This window comes from Mchenga conophoros, linkage group LG5 (assembly GCF_057382185.1).
Source record: "Mchenga conophoros isolate Kocher_MC1m ecotype Shallow Benthic linkage group LG5, M_conophoros_male_GT1.1, whole genome shotgun sequence".
NCBI lineage: Eukaryota > Metazoa > Chordata > Actinopteri > Cichliformes > Cichlidae > Mchenga > Mchenga conophoros.
Window position 1 is genome coordinate 1023481 of NC_140530.1, and position 10222 is coordinate 1033702.

Consider the following 10222-nt stretch of genomic DNA (forward strand, 5'->3'; position numbering starts at 1 on the left):
GCATGGAGCTACCTGCCAAGGAGCAGCAGGTAAGCGCATAGTCCCTCCTGCTGGCCCTCAATGACTAAGTGTATTTAAAATTGAGAGGTGGGCAACGACGTCAGGGGTGAGGTATACACCCTGATGGTGATTTGGACTCCGTGATTGTGCCCACCCCCAAGATCCTATATGTATGTGTAATGAGAGTGTGAATAATGTGAATGTCTAAGTTGTGGGATAAAATTGAGGCAGAGGCAGCCAGAAGGGGACGGGGGGGGGGGGGGGGTAGCCTCCTCTGCACCCTGGTGACATACCCCCACTCCAAGGCCCTGCATGTGTGGGTGGTTGTGGAGGAGCGGGAAGAGGGAGGCAGCTGGAGATGGGGAGGGAAGGAAGGGAGGGGCAGGTAACCCCTCCCTGGGGCCAGCTCCCCCGCTGACCCCAGTAGGCACTCCCACCCTCCGCGACCCGCCAGGGAAGGGGGGCCCAGGCCCATCAGACCGGGGCCCAGTGCAGTAGCGCCCCCCGGCTCCACAGAGCCCTGGACAGTCCACCCAACCGCACCACAGAGAAAACTGCACCCACCCCACCATCCACACATCTTCCAGACTACATAAGACGGTAAACGCCCAGGCTGAGATCTTCCTCCACCTCTCCTGTATCTCCCCCTCCTGCAGAGAGTTCCTGAAGAGAAGAAAGCTCCTGCAAGATGTGACCATCCCCCCCACCAGTTGAAGAGCCTCCCAGGCGGCTCGACGCACCGGCGGCACCCTGCTGCAGGGCCGGGCCCCCATGCACCCACCCGCCCACAACCCCGGCAACACACCAACCAGGACCCAAGCCCCCGAGGCCCGGCCCGGGCCCCAGCCCAGAGACGGAGCGCCCCCAGAACCTCACGCCCATCCCGGACCCACCCAGGGGCAGCCAGGTTGCCAGGTCAGTAACCCACGTCCGTCAGCACAGACCCTCCCCTAGCCCCGCTGCACGCAGCCGCGAGGAAACAGTCACCTGAGAGCCAACAGAGCCCCCAACCGGACGTGACCACTACCCCGGGTTGAGCTCCCCAAGGAAGATGCCTCCGGGGAACCCCCCGACGCCCTAAGCCTGTCCCTACCCCCTCACCAATCACAACAGTGAAGGCGGGACCAAACTATGACCCCCCACCCCCACTAGGTGATGGAGCTGATAAAAGGGGCCCAGAGCAATTGATCTAATGTGGTGGCAGAGGCTGTGTCAAGACTAATGTAATCTAATAGATAATTTCTATATTGGTTAGAATTAAGATTATTTTTATTTTTCCAGTTCATGAGGACTGTTTTCTTGGCTATGCATAGGGCAGTGAAGATCATATGGGCTATATTCTTTTCTGAAGTGACATTATCTAAGCTGCCCAGTAGACACACTAAGGGGGAAGTTGGGATGTTACATTTCAGACACTTTGATAAGTCTTCACATATCTCGCGCCAAAACTTTTGCACTGGTGGACAGAACCAAAGAGCGTGGATGTAATTGTCTGGTGTATTGCCTTGACAGTGTGAGCAGTTGTTGGAAGATGTAAAGCCCATCTTGAACATCCGATGACCTGTATAGTGCACTCTATGAAGTATTTTGTATTGTATTAATTGCAGACTGGGATTTTTAATTAATTTAAAAGTTTTTAAGCAAATCTGAGACCAGAAGTTTTGGTCTAGGTTGACTGATAAATCTGCTTCCCACTTTGCAGTAGGAAGGGATATTGATTCATCTAATTTAGAAAGTGTTCTGTATATTTTAGATAATAATTTGGGGGATTTAAGAGTAAGAAAATGTGCCGCACTTAGTGGTGTTTGTAATTCAACTTGACTGAGGTTAAATTTCTTTTTTACTATGGATTTAATTTGTTGATATTCTAAAAACCTTGTTGTTGATCTTGTTGATCCCATATTGTTCAACTAGTCTGTCAAATGGAATAAATTCTGTTCCCTCTAATATATGTTCTAAGTATTTAATTCCTTTACAACTCCATTCTGGGAAATTAATCATATTATTATTATTATTTCGCGGACTCCTGTCCCTCACAGCTAAAAGACTCAGCCCACCAGTAAAGGTGGGGATACTGACGGGTGCGCCGGTGAATACATTCCTCCACCTCAGCTGCCCCGCTAAATTACGGTTTCTTTCCCACACCCATTCTTGTGATGCACTAATAGACTCGGGAGCTGAACAAAGTTTTTTGGATGAGGCTTTGGCCCACAAGATGGGTTTGCCTGTTGTTCCTCTCCCTGAAACGCTCCAGGTGTCAGCGCGTAATGGCAGGCCTTTAGCCGCTGTCACTCACCGCACTCAAGAAATCACACTCACTCTCTCCGGCAATCACACTGAACAGATGTTCCTGTTTCTCTTCAAGGCACCTGACACACCCTTAGTTTTGGGATTCCCCTGGCTCCAGCGACACAATCCACAGATTGATGGGGCCAAGGGATGTATCATAGGGTGGAGCACCCATTGCCATGAGCAGTGTTTACGCTCTGCAGTTGCATGTCAGACGATCCTGCGGGGCCGCCCACTTGCCTCGACTTGTCAACCGTGCCAGCCGAATCATGATCTAGGTCGAGTCTTTAGCAAAGACGGGGCCCAATCGCTGCCCCCCCATCGTCCGTACAACTGCGGGATTGATTTGCTCCCAGCCGCCCCCTTGCCCAATAGCCGACTCTACAGTATCTCGAAACCTGAGCGCGAGTCTATGGAGCGCTACATTACCGACTCCCTGGCAGCAGGCATCATCCGTCCCTCCACCTCTCCCTTGGGTGCAGGCTTCTTTTTTGTTGAAAAGAAAGATGCGTCCCTACGCCCCTGCATTGACTATCGGGGACTGAACAAGATCACTATCAAAAACAAATATCCTCTACCTCTGCTCGCCTCAGCTTTTGAACTCCTTCAAGGAGCCACCCATTTCCCCAAACTTGATCTCCGCAATGCTTATCACCTGGTCCGCATCCGCGAGGGGGACGAGTGGAAGACGGCCTTCAACACCCATCTGGGCCACTTCGAGTACCTGATAATGCTGTTCGGACTCACTAACGCCCCTGCCATTTTCCAAGCCCTGGTAAATGACGTCCTACGAGATTTTTTTAACCACTTCGTGTTCGTTTACCTTGATGACATTCTGATTTTCTCCAGGTCCAGAGCTGAGCATGTTAAGCATGTGAGACTGGTGTTGCACCACCTGCTGGAGAATCGGCTGTTTTGTAAAGTGGAAAACTGTGAGTTTCATGCCTCAACTGTCTCAAGAGACGAAAACAGGGCGTTGTTGGAATGCTACTACGCAAGTAACCCCGGCGGAAGGGGCTACATGAATAGGATGTCCCCGTGGTAATCGGAGCACTAGGTGCGGTGACTCCCAAGCTAGGCGAGTGGCTCCAGCAGATCCCGGGAATAACATCGGAGATCTCTGTCCAGAAGAGCGCAGTCCTGGGAACAGCTAAGATACTGCGCAGGACCCTCAAGCTCCCAGGCCTCTGGTAGAGGACCCGAGCTTGAAGGATAAACCGCCCGCAGGTTTGGGTGAATGTGCAGTAGTAGCAGCCAGCAGGTGAATTCTGTACATTAATATGAATAGACATCTGACTATTTTACAGGATAGACAATATAAACATATTTAAAATTAAAGGAATTGAAATGTACATTGTGCCTTGGTTTAGTGTCTGGAAGAGTCCTGTCTCAGTCAATTATAGATGATGTGAGAGGGCGGGTGTGTGTGTTTAGGGCCTGGATGGCTTGGGGATAGAAGCTCCTCTTGAGTCTCTCTGTCCTTGCCCGGAAGATGCGGAACCTTCTACCAGATTGCAGAAGTTGGAACAGTTTGTTGCCAGGATGGGACGGGTCCTTCAGTATCTGCGCTGCTCTAGTCCGGCATCTCCTGGTGTAGGTGTCCTGAAGCGGGGGGAGAGCAATCCTGCAGCAGCGTTCTGCTGTACGGATCACTCTCTGGAGAGCTTTTTGGTCCTTCACACAGCTGTTCCCGAACCACGATGTCATGTTCTGTGTGAGGATGCTCTCCACAGCGCCTGTATAGAAAATCCTGAGGATCTTTGGAGAGACCCTGAACTTCCTCAGTTGTCGTAGGTGGTACAGGCGCTGCCTAGCCTTTTTGGTCTGGACCTGAATGTGGGCAGCCCATGTCAGGTCTGAGGAGATGTGGACACCAAGATACTTGAAGGACTGCACCCTCTCCACTGGAGCTCCATTGATGATAATGGGCTTGTAGTCTCTGTGCTGACCCCTTCTGAAGTCCACCACCAGCTCCTTGGTCTTGCTGACGTTCAGCTGGAGGTGGTTGTCCTGGCAACACGATGCCAGATTCTTCACTTCATCCATGTAGGCCACCTCATCGTTGTTGGAGATGGCACCCAACACCACTGTGTCGTCAGCAAACTTCACAATGGTGTTGGACCCATGGGTGGCCACACAGTCTGAAGTGTAGAGGGAGTAGAGCAGTGGCGAGAGGACACATCCCTGAGGTGCTCCTGTGTTGATGGTGATGCTGTTGGAGAAGCACCTGCCCACCCTCACCACCTGAGTTCTGCCAGTGAGGAAGTCCAACACCCATGCACACAGACGGCTGTTAAGTCCCAGATCCCTCAGCTTTGTGAACAGTCTGCAGGGCACTATTGTGTTAAACGCTGAACTGTAATCAACAAACAGCATTCGCACATAGTTACCCTGTTTCTTGTCCACGTGGCTGAGAGTGGTGTGTAGGACGTGGGCGATGGCATCCTCTGTGGATCTGTTGGATCTGTAGGCGAACTGCAGCGGATCTGTGGTGTCTGGGATGGCGGAGGAGATGATGTTCTTCAGCAGCCTCTCAAACACCTTCATTACTACCGAGGTCAGTGCAACTGGCCGGTAATCGTTCAGGGATGAGGGTTTGCTGTTCTTGGGCACAGGGATGATGGTGGATCTTTTGAAGCATGTGGGGACCACAGACTTCGCCAGGGACTCGTTGAAGATGTAAGTGAACACACCTGCTAGCTGGTCAGCACAGCAGCGCAGCAGACGGCCGGTGATGCCGTCTGGCCCCGCTGCTTTCCTTGTGTTCACTCTCCTCAGTGCCACTCGGACGTCATGCTCCGCGATGCTGGTCACTGGTCTCTCGCTGATGACGTCACTGTCCTTGGTAGTCAGGCGGTAGATAGCATTAGCCGCCTGGCTAACCTCGAAACGGGCGTAGAACCGATTCAGCTCGTTGGTGAATGCAGAGTCGGCGTTGATCGGCGCAGTGTCCCTGGCTTTGTAGTCCGTAATGGTGCGTAGTCCGTGCCACATACTCCGTGTGTCGCCCTGGTGGAAGCGGGACTCCACACGTTCCCGGTACCTGCGTTTGGCATCTCTCACCGCGCGCCGCACGCCGTATGAGGCCGCTTTGTAGGCGCTCATATCGCCAGTGGCGAGACCCGCGTTGTAGGAGGCGCCAATCGATCTGTCCATCCACGGTTTCTGGTTTGGGAATGTGGTGACTCTCGCAGTGGGGATAATCTCCTCCGCTAGCATATTGACGAAGCATACTGCTACTTCCGTAAACGCGTTGATGTCGACTGCGCATGCTCTGAACATGTCCCAGTCTACGTCGTTGAGTGCGTCCTGTAGCGTAGCTTCTGATTGGGCAGTCCACCGTTTTACTTCCTTCGTGGTCACGTCTTCCCTCCGTATGCTTTGTTTATACTGGGGAATGAGGAAGATGGCGTTGTGGTCAGACTTCCCAAAAGCCGGGTGTGAGACAGCTTTGTAGCCCTGCTTGTATGGCGTGTAGCAGTGATCCAGGACTCTCAGGACGTCCGGGAGTATGTGGCTGCATGTCCTGTGTGCACCCGAAATAAGACGTCCAACTCCCCTCCATCGGGACTCCTCAGACCACTGCCTGTCCCCAGCCGGCCGTGGTCGCACGTCGCTCTGGACTTCATCACTGGCCTCCCTCCGTCCTCTGGTAAAACTGTTATACTCACCATCATTGACCGTTTTTCTAAGGCTGCCCATTTTGTTGCCCTTACCAAACTTCCCACCGCTCTAGAGACTGCCCAGCTCTTGACCCAGCATGTTTTCCGCCCTCACGGCATTCCTCTGGACATTGTTTCTGACCGTGGGCTCCAGTTCACCTCTCGGGTGTGGAAGATGTTTTGTACCGAGCTGGGGGTCCAGGTCAGCCTGTCTTCTGGTTTCCACCCGCAGACTAATGGGAAGACTGAGCGAGCAAACCAGGAGCTGGAGGCCATGCTGCGCTGCGTCATTTCCTCCAACCAGTCGTCATGGAGTGAGCAGTTGGCGTGGGCTGAATACGCCCATAACTCTAGCACGTCAGCCGCTACGGGTGTCTCTCCCTTCGAAGCATCCCTGGTGTATCAACCCCCACCCCTCTCCATCACGGAGGGAGAGGTGGCCGTGCCTTCCGTGCAACATCACATGAGGCGCTGTCGACGGATCTGGCGGGCAACTCGAGCGGCCCTACTGCGTACGAGCGCAAAAAACAAGAGACTGGCTGACCGCCGCCGCGTCCCTACACCGGCCTATCGGGAAAGCAGGTATGGCTTTCCTCTAGGAACATCACTCTGCGGACTGAGTTCAAGAAGCTGGATCCTTGGACCCTTTTCTGTGCAAGCCATCCTGAATCCAGTGACTGTCCAACTGGCCCTCCCGCGCAACATGAAGGTACACAACGTGTTTCATTTTTCTCAAATTAGGCCGGTCCGGACCAGCCCGTTGTGTCCGCCTCCTGGGCCCCCACCACCCGCCCGGGATATCGCTGGCGCTCCGGCGTATTCCATTACTCGCATAATGGACGCCAGGCGCCGCGGTAGGGGCTTCTAGTTTTTGGTGGATTGGGCGGGGTACGGTCCGGAAGAGCGTTCCTGGGTGCCGTGGTCTGCGATTCTCGATCACGGTATGGTGAGAGAGTTCCGCCGTCGGCACCCTGACAAGTTTCCTGGGTTCCTGAGGCTCTCATTAGAGGGGGGGTACTGTCATCCACAGTGTCATGGTCGGACGGTCCTTCCCGGGACGTGTGTGCTTCTCTCTCCTCCTCCACCCAGTGGCTGACACACCTGCACCTAATTTGCCACCCAGCTGTCACTGATCATCCTTCGTTGTGGGCTGAGGTATTTAACTGTGTGTCCAGATGGCAGTCGACGCTGGATTGTACTTGAAGCTCAGTAGTAAAGAGTGTTTTGTGACTTGCAGCTTAGCTTTAGCCGGCTAGCTTCTGTTGCGAAATCAGTTTTACCCCGGTTCTTTTATTCCTCGAGCATCCAGAGATGGCACCGGACTCAGTAGTCATTTTCACAAAATCTTTATTCATCTTTACTCATCTTCATTTACTCATCTTCATTTAAGCATGCACTTCTAGAAGGGAAGACGAGGCCGGTGTCCCTCTGCAAAAATCTTCACCCCTTTGTTAGTTACAGCCAGCTTTATAGAGGTGACCCCATCATAAAACCCCCCCTACGGTGTGCTGGAAACTCTGTGTCTGTATCTATGTGAGTGCTCGTGAGTGAGTGTGTGCGTATACCTGTGTGTATGTGTGTGCACATGAGTGAGTGTGCGTGTGGATGTGAATTTCCACTCAGTGGGGGAGGTCTATTCCTACAATCTACTCCTACAATCAGCCTTTATTATAGTGAGGGCAGTGTCAGTGTCTCTACAACAGTTCTACATTATATTTTAAGACATTTCTAAACTCTAAATCAGCTAAACATTCTACAAATCCCCCTTTTTATCTGCCCTATGGCAGATAAAACTAAACTAAATCCCTCACCATAATGTTTTCATACTGTGACTCCCCATTTCCCAAAAGTGGCATCATGGTGTCTGCCTTTGTATCAGACTCTCCCACAGCACGATTGATGAGTCTTACAATCAAAGCTCTGATACAAGGCACACAACAACACCCACATGTCACTAATACTGCAATAAAACAAACAAAGAACCCATAATTAACATAATGAAACCTTTCCATTGCCCAAAGACAGAGGTCATCCACGCTTCCAGCGGGTCATCTAATCCCGAATGCTACTACATTGCGGTGGACAACGTCTTTAGGCCTTCCAGAACTCGGGTCACAGAGCCGTCAGGAACTGTGTTATTTGGAATGAAAGTACAATACATATCCCCAAACATCGCGCAAACGCCCCCTTTTTATCCCAACAACATATCTAACGCCATCCGATTTAATACTGCCATTAAAGATGTTGGACTCAACAGTAAGCCCTTGCATTTAATGCCAGCACAAAAATCAAATGTATACGAGATTGTGGACCCTTTAACGTAGTCCAACTCTACACCGCCATAATAATCAAAACACTCATCTGATTTACCTGTTTCACTACGTTTGGTTCGCTTCACCGTGGCCTGTGATGGTGGAGTCGCTGGAATGGATTCAGGTCTGTCTCTGGGCAATTCACTTGTAAGAAAAATCACAGTTACAATAACCACAGTCACACCTAACACTACCGTTTCTCTCCAATTCCCCCTCAACCAGCCTAGAGAAGTTGACATGATTTAAATGTAGATAAAAGGCTCGTCTGTTTACATCTCTCCCTCACAGAAGGCTTCTCTGCAGAGCATCAAATCTGCATGGCAAAGTGACACACTTTAGGTGATCTTCATCCTTGGGAAAAGTGGTGTCAACTATTTCCCAGTCTCCTAGTATTTGTGCCTCACACAGAATCACAATTCCATCGCTGGACTTCCTCTGCGCTGTCACTTTTAGAGCTTGGCACGCTCTCTCCATCCCTCAGGTTTTCATGTTCCAACGCTGCTGAAGATTTAAGGCAGAGCACGTCGTACACCTTAGTCGTCTTCCTCAGCGTCAACATTGAATCTTCCATTTTATTTAAAATCTTGCTGTGGGAAGTCTCCTCTTGATGTCCTGGAAGCTCAGTAGCACAGCTCTCTGTGTGATGTCTGCTGTGCTGAAGATGATCTCTGATCCTCCTGAAGCCTCTCTCCTGGCCTCAGCTCCCATCTTGTGGACGATCCTCTCAGCCACTCCTTCTCGTCATGGCACCTCACGACATCTACAGATTAAAAATAACACTCCTCTTGCCACATGGCTTCCACCATGTGTCAACTCCCCAATGAGACATGCACAAGAATGTTGCACATTCTCTCTAAAACAATCTCCAGGGTTTCCCACTTGGAGCAGCCATACTCCAACCTGTAACCCTGTGTAAAAACATTAATCAGCAGTCACATGTTAAGCTTGTTTAACTCCCAGCTCCACCTGGAGCCTGTAACCTGGAAGACAAATCTGTTAAATCAAACTTCACATTTGCAACCAACTATAGATCATGAGAGTGATAAAGTACTCAGCATAACAGACAAGTATCATGTGCAGGTTTTCTCCAATCATTAAATCACTATTATTACCATAATTTGTCCCAAATCATGAATCATCCCAATTTATTCCACAATTTAATCTGTGACTTTCCTTAAACAATGTCACTCCACCCATTTTATCACTATGAGCTCAATAGCCCATCTTCAACTATTCCATAAACACTGCATCCCTTATTTGTTTTCCTCATGTCACTTGTCCACTTCTGCTGAATCGTCCACAATGCACTCTTAGAAAAACAAACATTAGCAACAGACATGGATCGTGTGGTGGGCAGGTGTCGGCCATCCACATTCCAGAGGTGCCGTAAAAAGACCATAAAGTTAGCCATCCATAGCTGTGGAAAGAATGTTATTCACATCATCAAAGTAACCTTCACATTTTCCCAAAAACGCAGTGTAACAGCATCACCAACTCATAACCTGTAGTAGAGAAACAAACATCCACCAATTGTTCTGTTAGAAATCACATCATCAAATCACATGAAGAACTGTAATGCTGTAGAAAAGAGAATGCAAATGTTAGCGCTGCGCAGGTGTGTACACACTTTCTCACAGTAACTTCTGTGAGGAACACAAGCCCATGAATAACACACCCCTTATAGATTCACAAACATAGAAAATGGCATTTAAAAGGTTAAACCATCACGCAACCTCGGATGTTGCTGTCATCCTTCTGCTCCTGTAAAAAGAAACACATGAATTCATCCACCCTTTTGTCCTGTCTAGGTGGAGGTTAACCTTGAGTCGTGGTCAAGTCTTGTCAGCTTTTACCAGTCAGTCAGTTTATTTTTATTTCCATTCATTCATCCATTCTTTCTTTCTTTGCTGATAGTGGAACCTATCGTCGCATTTAGTTTCCACTCTCAGCAAAATGACG